At 40.4% G+C, this 10,137-nt stretch overlaps 1 protein-coding gene across 2 annotated transcripts in view; it reads right to left on the bottom strand.

Moving 5' to 3' along the window:
- Positions 1 to 10,137, bottom strand: part of LOC121283430 (B-cell CLL/lymphoma 7 protein family member B-like) — a 43,539-nt gene that overhangs the window by 22,063 nt on the left and 11,339 nt on the right. The gene's annotated exons all lie outside the window — the stretch shown is intronic.

Raw genomic sequence — 10,137 nt, 5'->3', positions numbered from 1 at the left:
TCCTGGTATCGGGGTCCGGAATATCTCAAACCAGCTTGAAAGTACTTGGAGAGGGAGGGGTAGATCCATTTGTTGTGGTCCATATTGGGATCAACCGCATAGAAAGGGTAGCCAACAGGTCCTGTTTGGAGAGTACCTGGAGCTAAGTTAAATGACAGAACCTCAAAGGCCATAATTTATGGGCTATTGCCCAAGGCACATGCAAATTGGCATAAGGATAAGCAGATTAGGAAGGTGAACAGGTAGGTGAAGAAGTGGTCTGGGAAAGAATGACACTGGCGCCGGGGACAGGAAGGAACTGTGCCATTGGGACAGACTCCACCTGAATCAGGCAGGGACCAGGATCCTAGTGGAAAGGATAAATAGGGCAGTCAAAGGACTTTAAACTATTAAGCGTGGGGAGAAGGGGAGGATTGGGAGGGCTCAGGTCTCAGGTGGGAATGATGTATAGATAATAGTTTGAAAACAAATGAAAGGGAAGAGAATAGAATGAGAAGTTGGGCGTTAGGCACTGCAGGTCAAGGGAAAACTAAAAGTTGTAAGGTAATTAAACCAGGAGAGAGAAACAGGAAATGTGTGAATAAAATGTTAGTGCAGAGGGACAGGTTAGGATGTGTAGTCCAAATAAACCTTCTTTATGCAAACACTCAGAGGATACAGAGTCAACTGAATGAACTTCAGGCACAAAAACACTTGGAGGGTAGGATATGGTAGTCATTACAGAGACATGGCTGCAAGATGGTCAGAACTAAATGTGCCAGGTTATAAGGTCCACAGGAAGGATCGGGAAAATGGTAGTGGGGGAGGAGTAGCCTTAATGATAAGGATGAAATAACTTCTGTAATAAGAGAGCATAAACAAGAGGTAAGCAGGCAATGGAAACATTATGGGTAGAATAAAGGAATATAAAAGGATTTAAGTATTGGGAATTGTGCATAGGCCCCCTGGTAGTAGATATGAAGTGGTCGATTGTATAAAAGCAAAGATAAAAGCAAAAAAGTATGTGGCAAAGGCTGAGTGGTTTTAATGGAGGATTTTAACTTTCATGTAAATTGACAAAAGCAGACTAGTATATGTTAGAAACGTAGTGAATTTCTACAGTGTGTCTGGGATAAATAAAATGATATGTCCTAGAACCAACAAGCGGACAGTTCATGTCAGATTTACTAATGAGTACTGAGCCAGATTTAGTGAACAGCTTAACAGTGCATGAATGCTTATCTAATAGTGATCATAACATGATCAAATTCAACTTAGGGTTTGAAAGGGAGAAACATGAATCAGCTACTAAGATTCTAGATTTTGGTAAGGCTGCCTTCAATGGAATGTGACAGGAACCTTCAACTGCAAACTGGGAAAATCCTTTAATGACAGAGATCAATGGGAGGTAATCAAAAAAGTATTTAATGTGATACTGAACCAGTTCACAGGCTGAGAAAGAGCAAGAGTTCTACTTGCAAAAAAGACAGCAATGGAGAACTAAAGAGATGTGAGACAACATAAAATTAAAAGATAAAAGAATCCAAAATTGCTCAAAATGAAGCACAGATCCTGGCAAATAGTAAAGATACAAAGAACAGCAAAGTATAATAAAACCAATAGTAAGAGCTCTAAAAGGGCATACAAGAAGAAACTTGCAAGGAAAAGCAAAATCAACACAGAAAACTGTTACACTTATACTAGGGAAAAAGAGGATGATCAGAAGCATTGTGGACCCCTTGAAAACTGATAACAGCGATGTTGTCAGTGATAAGGAAATGGCAGACATGCTGAATAATTATATTGCATTAATAGTTTCAGAAATGGAAGAGGTAAGTATGCCAAACGTCCCAAGGAATCGGCGACAGGGACTCAAGAAATTTAACATAAGCAAGATAACTGCGATGGAGAAAGTAACATGGCTGAAGAGTAACAAACCCCAAGACCAGATGGTTTCCACCCCAGGGTTTTAAAGGACGCAAATGAGAACACTGTGGAAGTCTTAACTATAACCTTTCAAAGCTCTCTTGATTCGGGAACTGATACTTTAGGTTGGAAAATTGTGATGGCCTTCCACTATTTAAGAAAGGTGAGAGAGGGAAACCAGGGAATTATAGGAAAATTGTGACCATAATATGACAGAATTTTACATTACGTTTGAAAGTGAGATAGTTCATTCTGAAACTAGGTCTTAAATTTGAACAAAGAAAGTAAGGAAGGTATGAGGGGCAAGTTGGCTATGGTGGATTGGGAAAATACATTAAAAGATTTGACGGTAGACAGGCGATGGCTAGTATTTAAAGAAGTATTACATAGTCTATAACAAATATACATTCCTCTAAGACACAAAAACCCAATAGGAAAGGTGAATCAACCGTGGCTAACAAAAGAAGTTAAGGATTGCATTAGATCAAAGGAAATGGCTTATAATATTGCCAGAAAAAGTGGTCATCCGGAGGATTGGGAACGATTTAGAATCCAGCAAAGGATGACTAAGAAACTGATTTAAAAAAAAGGGAAAAGAGAATATGAATGCAAACTAGCAAGTAACATAAAGGTTCTTTAGGTATGTGAAAAGGAAACGATTAGCAAGGACAAATGTGGGTCCATTATGGACAGAGCCAGGACATGGTCGATGGGACGTAATGTGAATAAATGTGAAGTTATCCACTTTGGTAGAAAGACAAAAAGGCAGAGTATTTCTTAAATGGCGATAGGCTGGTAAGTGTTGATGTCCAAAGGGACCTTGGTGTCCTTGTTCATGAATAACTAAAAGCTAGCATGCAGGTGCAGCAAGCAATTAGTATGGCAAATGGTATGTTGGCCTTCATTGCAAGGGGATTTGAGTACAGGAGTAAAGATGTCTTGCTGCAAATGTATAGAGCCTTGGTGAGACCATACCTGGAATATTACATACAGTTCTGATCTCCTTGTCTAAGGAAGGGTATACTTGCCATAGAGGCAGAGCAATAAAGGTTCACCAGACTTATCCCTGGTTTGGCAATGTTGTCTTATGAAGGGAGATTGAGGAAACTGGGCCTGTATTCTTTACCGTTTCAAAGAATAAGAGGTGATCTCATTAAAACTTAAAAATTCCTACAGGGTGCGACAGGGTAGATGTGGATATGATGTTTTCCCTGGCTGATCAGTTGAGAACCAGGGGACACAGTCACAGAATAAGGAGCAGGCCATTTAAGACTGCGATGAGGAGGAATTTCTTCACTGAGAGGGTGGTGAATCTTTGGAATTCTCAACTGCAGAGGTCCGTGGAAGCTCAATCACTGAGCATGTTCAGAAATTGATAGGATACAAATGACATCAAGGGATATGGGGAAAATGGCCTACAGGTAGATGATCAGCCATGATCTGTTTGAATGGTGGAGCAGGCTCAACAGGCTGAATGGCTTACTCCTGCTCCTATGTTCCTATGGGCCAGTTATCTTAACTTTTGATGTCAGGAAATTGAGAGTCTCCAGTTAAGGACAGGGTGAATGAATACCTTGAACATTTTCAGTTAGTCAGAAAGAGCCAGGATATGTAAAGGATAGGTCATGCTTGACAAATCAGATTAAATTTTTTTGAAAAGATAACTGAAGTAGTGTACAGGAGAATACCTATGGATGTTATTTATATGGACTTCAGAAGCCATTTGATAAAGTCCTTCATAAGAGACTGTTAGTCAAAGTTGAAGCTCATAGAATTGAAGGGAAATTATCGACCTGGTTAGTAAACTGGCTGAGACACAGGAGACAGAGAATAGGATGAACTGGCAGGCAGTATAATTAGCAGGATATGACTAGTGCAATGTTCCCTGTAAGATACACAGGCACGCAGCAACCCAAAAGTGCCTGCACAGGCTGCGTACAAGTTGGCCTTTAAGTTGCCAGGCAAAACAATTTAAATAAACTTAAATAAACCCATGCACTCCAAAAAAGAAATTGAGGCAACGTTGGACTAGTGGTGTCCTGCGAGGCCAAAACTATTCACTGTATATATTAAAGACTTAGTTGATAGGATAGAGAGCCACATATTCAAATTTGCCAATGACAGAAAGATAGGTAATATTGTAAGCAGTGTGGATGGAAGTGTAAAATTCCAAAATGTTATTGATAAATTAAATGAAGGGACAAAACTGTGGCAAAGAGATTTCAATGTAGGCAAATATGAGGTCATCAACTTTGGACCTAAAAAAGGATAGAACAGGATACCTTCTAAATGTGAAAAGCTAGATACAGTAGAGGCTGCAAGATACTTGACGATTCAGGCATACAAGTTATTAAAATGTCATGGACAAGTACAGAAAATAATCAAAAAGACTAATGGAATGCTGGTCTTTATACCTAGAGGACTAGAAAACAAGGAGTTAGAAATCATACAAAATACTGGTTAGATAACCTGGAGTACAGTGAGTGGTTCTGAGCACTATCCATTAGGAAAGATATACTGGCCTTGAACTAAGTGCAACGTAGATCTATTAGAATAATATCTGAATAAATTTGCAAGGAGAGATTAAACAAACTAGGGTGTATTTCCTGGAATTTAGAAGGATGATTTGATTGAAGTTTTTGAGATATTAAGGGGAAGAAATAGGGTAGATTGAGAGAAACTATTTCCACTAGTTGAGTAGTCTCAGAATAGGGAGCAATAGGGGTCTAAAAATTAGAGACAGACCTTTCAAAAATGAAATCAGAAAACACTTCTTCATGCAAAGGTGGTAGAGGTTTGGAACTCACTTCCACAAACAGCAATTGATGTTAATTAAATTGCTAATTTTATAACTGAGATTGCTAATTTTTTTTTAAGCCAAAGGTATTAAGGGGTATGGGACAAAGGTGGGTATAAGGAGTTAGGTTGCAGATCTGCCATGATCTCACTGAATGGCAGAACATGCTTGGGGGTCTAAATGGCCTATCATTTCTACCTACTCCTTCCTACATTCCTAAACTTAAATTCTATCTAAAGAGAGTATTTCATATCAGTTTGATTCAGCTGTAGCATTTTCAACTGATTCAGAAAATCAGAGGGCCAAGCCTCGTTTATTCTGACACATAATCTCGTTAGACGGTTCAGTACAGTGCAGTACTGAGTGTTGCATTATCAAAGTTGCTGCCTTTTGATGACGGATTAAAAAGGGAGCCATTTGCCTGGTCACGTGGATGTAAAAGATCCCATGGCACTTTTCTGAACAGCATTATGGGATGCTCTTAATGTATCATCTCAAGTTGTTCCCAGTAATGTCAGTGACAGACCTGTTTTATTCTTTCATATGATGTGGGCATCATTGGCAAGGTCAACATTTGTTCCTCATCCCTAATTGCCCTTGAACTTTGCATACTAGGCCATTTCAGAGGGCAGTTAGGAGTCAACCGCATTGCTGTGGGTCTGGAGTCATATGTAGGCCAGACCAGGTAAGGACAGCAAATTTCCTTCCCTAAAGGGCATGAGTGAACGAGTTAGGTTTTTATGACAATGATAGTTTGATGGTCACCATTCCTGAAACTAGCTTTCATTTCCACATTTTATTAATTGAATTTAAATTCCACCAATTCAACAAGATCATGGCTGATCTTGGGCTTCAACTCCATTTTCCTGCCCGCTCCCCATATCCCTTAATTCCGAGAGACCAAAACTCTGTCCATCCCAGCCTTAAATGTATTCAATGATGAAGCATCCACAACCCCTCTGTTGTACAGAATTCCAAAGATTGACAACCATTTGAGTGAAGGAATTTCTCCATATCTCAGTCCTGAATGATCAGTCCTTTATCCTGAGACTGTGCCAAGTTGTTTTAGATTCCCTGACCAATAAAACCTCAGCCCACCCTAGCAAGCCCCTTCAGAATTTCGTAGGTTTCAATGAGATCATTTCTCATTCTTTTAAACTCCAGAAAATATAAGCCCAATTTACTCAGCCTCTCATTATAGGAAAAACCCCTCATCCCAATTTAGTGAACCTTTACTGTACCACCTCCAATGCAAGTATATCCTTTCTTAAATGTGGATACCAAAACTGCACATAGTACTCCAGATGTGGTCTCAGCAAAGCCCTGTACAACTGCAGCAAGACTTCTTTATTCTTATACTCCAATCCCTTTGTAATAAAGCCAACATGCCATTTGCCTTCCTACTTGCTTGCTGCACCTGCATGCTAACTTTCTGCTTTCCTTGTACAAGCACACCCAAGTCACTTTGAACATCAACATTTACAAGTTTTTTTACCTTATAGAAAACAATAGCCTGGGCCTCTAGCTTAATACTCCAGTGACATTACTGCTATGCCACCATCTCCCCGTAGAAAGCAATAATTTTTTTAAAGATATTTGAATTCCCAGTGACTGACTAGGAGGATCACACGACAATGTTTCAAGTTTTAAGACTTTAACTGTAACAAACAAACTAAAAGCACCATTGACCAAACACTATTTCAGCAGGCAACTTATACTCTAAACTACAGAAAAGATTCCTCATTTAACTTTTAAAAGTTTTAAGTAGACGCTTCACTCTACAGGAACCAGGCTATCCCCTGCTCCCGATGGCTTGCTTCCTTTTCGAGCTAGATAAATTGTAACCCCGAACTGACTTTCACATTGATGATTAACCTGGAGATTCCTCCTTCCAGCCAAAGCTAGGCAAATCTTCCAGCCTTATTTAAAACCTCACCAACTTAGTCTCTTCAATCTGAGAGCAGGCTCCCACCCGCATTCTGCGTGGTGAACAATGAGACTAGCTGTATCTATCTCTCTGCTCTCTTTCTCAGAGTCTAGCAGACTGACCATGGCTGTGAGGTTCAGGGATCTCTCAGGAAAACCTGCAACCCCATTCTACAATCCATCCCAAATCCCATCTCCATGGAAACATGAATCACATGGGCCTTGTATCCAGGTAGAAATGCTAATTAGCTATCCTTCAGTCCCATTTTATCTTGAAATTAAATAGAACGTTTCAGGTACAACCATTTACAAAGCCTCCCTGTGAGACTTGGGGAGACTAACACAATCAGCTTGTCTACTCTTGCCATTGTTGACAGGTATGAATATTTTGCACCTTCTTCTCAGTAAAACAATCTGGATCTTTAACAACTAAGCCACCCAGACTTTTCTTTTACATTTCATAATTAAGTAATAAAAGTTAGTTTTAGAGATAGCTAGCATGCAAGACGGCCTAGAACAACCTACTGGAACTGGCAAATCTTTGGACACATTAAATAGAACTCAGAACAGGTCACATGACCCTCTTCATTCCTCCATTTTACCCTAAATTAAAGAGACAATGCCAGAACATAACAATCTTTTAAACTTTGTATTTGTAACACCACACTTAAAGGATTTGCACAAGATTCCAAGTTTCAAGACTTTCACTGAAATAAACTAAAAGCAACATCGACTAAACATTAATTAGTAGGCAACTAAAACATTAAACTACAGAAAAGATGTCTCATTAATTTCTCAACACAACTTATGACCCCATGCTGCATTTATATGTTACATTAGGCTCTCCACAGAGAGGATCTTTACAGGACCCAGTTCAAAGCTACCCCAGCTCCCAAGGGCTTACTTCTTCCCATTTCACTGAATTGTAACATTCAGTGACCAGAGGTCCTTTTACTCAGTTTTCTGAGAAATCCTGAACCGGCTTCCTGCAGCACAGTTAACTCTGATGATTCATTCTCCCATCTCTGGCCATGCCAGGACAAAGCTTTCAGAATTATTAAATTCCTGCCAGGTCCCCCTCTTCAACCACAGGAGCCATTGCCACCAGCTTTCCGCCTGATAGTTAACACAGAACAGCCTTTTCGTTGCTGCTTGCAGCCACTGTTGTCTCTCTCTGGGACTCTCTGTTCCTGTTCAAAGATACTGAGATTGAAAGCCTACAATAACAGGAACATTTGCTCCTGCCATTGTTTTCATGTGTTAAACCTGACATGTATATTATAGCACTCGACCTGGGCCTTAAATTAAAAGGACAGTTTAAACACAGCCATCTTATAGAAATTTCACATTTGTAATACTGTAACTAACAGTACTTCTCCCTAATGTTAGCTACCTCAAAATGCTCTGCCCAGCCACAAATCAATTTCTAAAATGGTAAAATCTACAATTACACCGTTAGTCTCCTTCACAGTTCAGTTCATTTACTGGAAGACAAATGTTTGAATTTTCACACATTGCTCTACCATCCCAGCCTAGAAATTATGATTTGCTTTATCATTCCACACAACTGCCAACTGCAAATACCTCCCAAGTCTCCTGAGAATTTCTTTATCCTATTTGGGGCATTGTAAATAAGGAGGCTTGACAGCAACAGCAGGAGCGGGAGCCATTGTCAGAGCAAATGTCTACAAGCAGAGACTGAAACAGACTTGCATGCTGCAAGACAGATAACCTGGATTCCTAATATAGAATAAGTAAAAACACATTCCAAAAACCAGACAAGAATCAACTTTTTTCAAAGTTCAAACCTCCGGCCATAATTTTTCAGTCTTCCTTAGACTCAAGGTGGTGTCAGAGGACTGGAGAATTGCAAACGTTATGTCCTTGTTCAAAAACAGGTGTAAAGACAAGCCTAGAAACTGCAGGTCAGTTAGTTTAACTTTGGTAGTGGGAAACCTTCTTGAAACAATAATTTGGGGCAAAATTAATAGTCACATGGACAAATGCAGGTTAATTAAGAAAAGCCTGCATGGATTTCATAAGGGAAAATCATGTTTAACCAATTCGCTGGAGTTTTTGAAGAAGTGATAGAGGGTTGATAAGTACAATGGTGTTGATGTGGTGTACATGGACATTCAAAAAGCATTTGAAACAGTGCCACACAACAGACCTTGAACAAAGTTATAGTTCATGGAACAAAAGGCACAATAGCAAAATGGATACAAAACTGGCTGAATGGCAGGAAACAAAGGATAGTGGTTAATGGATGCTTTACAGGCTGGAGGGCAGTTGTAGTGGAGATCCCCATGGGTCAATGTTGGGGTCTTTGCTTTTCCTGACATATATTTATGACCTAGACTTTACTGTACAGGGCACAATTCAAAATTTGTGGATGCTGGAAAACTTGGAAGCATTGTGACTTCAGGGAGGACAGTGTAGAACTTCAAAAGGACTTAGACAAGTTGGTGGAATGGGCAGACAGGTGGCAGATGAATTGCAATGTGGAGAAAAGTGAAATAATTCATTTTGGTAGGAAGAACATGGAAAGACAATATAAAATAAAGAGTACGGGGGAGACAGTGGTGTAGCAGTAATGTCACTGGATTGGTAATCTAGAGGCCATGGCTAATGCTCTGGGGACATGAGTTCAAATCCCATCATGACAGCTGGTGGAATTTAAATTCAATTAACAAATCTGGAACTGGAAACTTGTCTCAGTAATGGTGATCACAAAACTTTCATCAATTGTCATAAAAACCCATCCGGTTCACTAATGCCCTTTAGGGAAGGAAATCTGCCATACTAACCTGGCCTGACCAACATGTGACTCCAGACCCATTGCAATGGAATTGACTCTTAACTGCCTGCTGAAATAGCCTAGCAAGCCACTAAGTTCAAGGGCAGTTAGGGATGGGCAACAAATGCTGGCTATGTCAGTGACGCCCATATACCATGAAAGAATAAAGAAAAAGAAACTCCCTAAAGGGGATGCAGGAGCAGGGGGGGACCTGCGTGTATATGTGCATCCAGAAGGCTGGGGATTATGTGGATAGCACATTTAGAGAAGTGGTCCACCGCAGTTAAGAAGTACACAGGCACAGAGGGAATGGGTGACTGACAGAGCATCTAAAAGGAACAGGCAGGTAGTGCAGGAATCCCTTGAGGCTATCTCGCTCTCTAACTGCTTTTCCATTTTGGACACTAGTGAGCGAGATGGTTCCTCAGAGGATTGTAGCAAGACCCAAGTTAGTGGCACCACGGTGGCTCAGCTGCAAGGAGGGGAGGAGGAAGAGTGGAAGTGCTATTGTGGTATGGGATTCCATAGTTAGAGGAGCAGACAGGCATTTCTGTGGCCATAGACATGACTCCAGGATGGTATGTTGCCTCCCTGGTGCTTGGGTCAAGGATGGCTCAGAGCGGTTGTAGGAGATTCTTTTTGGGGGCGGGTGAGTAACCGGAGGTTGTGTCCACATTGCGACCAATGACATAGGTAGGAAAAGGGACAAGGT

The sequence above is a fragment of the Carcharodon carcharias genome, chromosome 10, assembly GCF_017639515.1.
Source record: "Carcharodon carcharias isolate sCarCar2 chromosome 10, sCarCar2.pri, whole genome shotgun sequence".
Taxonomy (NCBI): Eukaryota; Metazoa; Chordata; class Chondrichthyes; order Lamniformes; family Lamnidae; genus Carcharodon; species Carcharodon carcharias.
The sequence above is the reverse complement of the archived record's forward strand: the minus strand, read 5'-3'. Positions and strand labels throughout refer to the sequence as shown.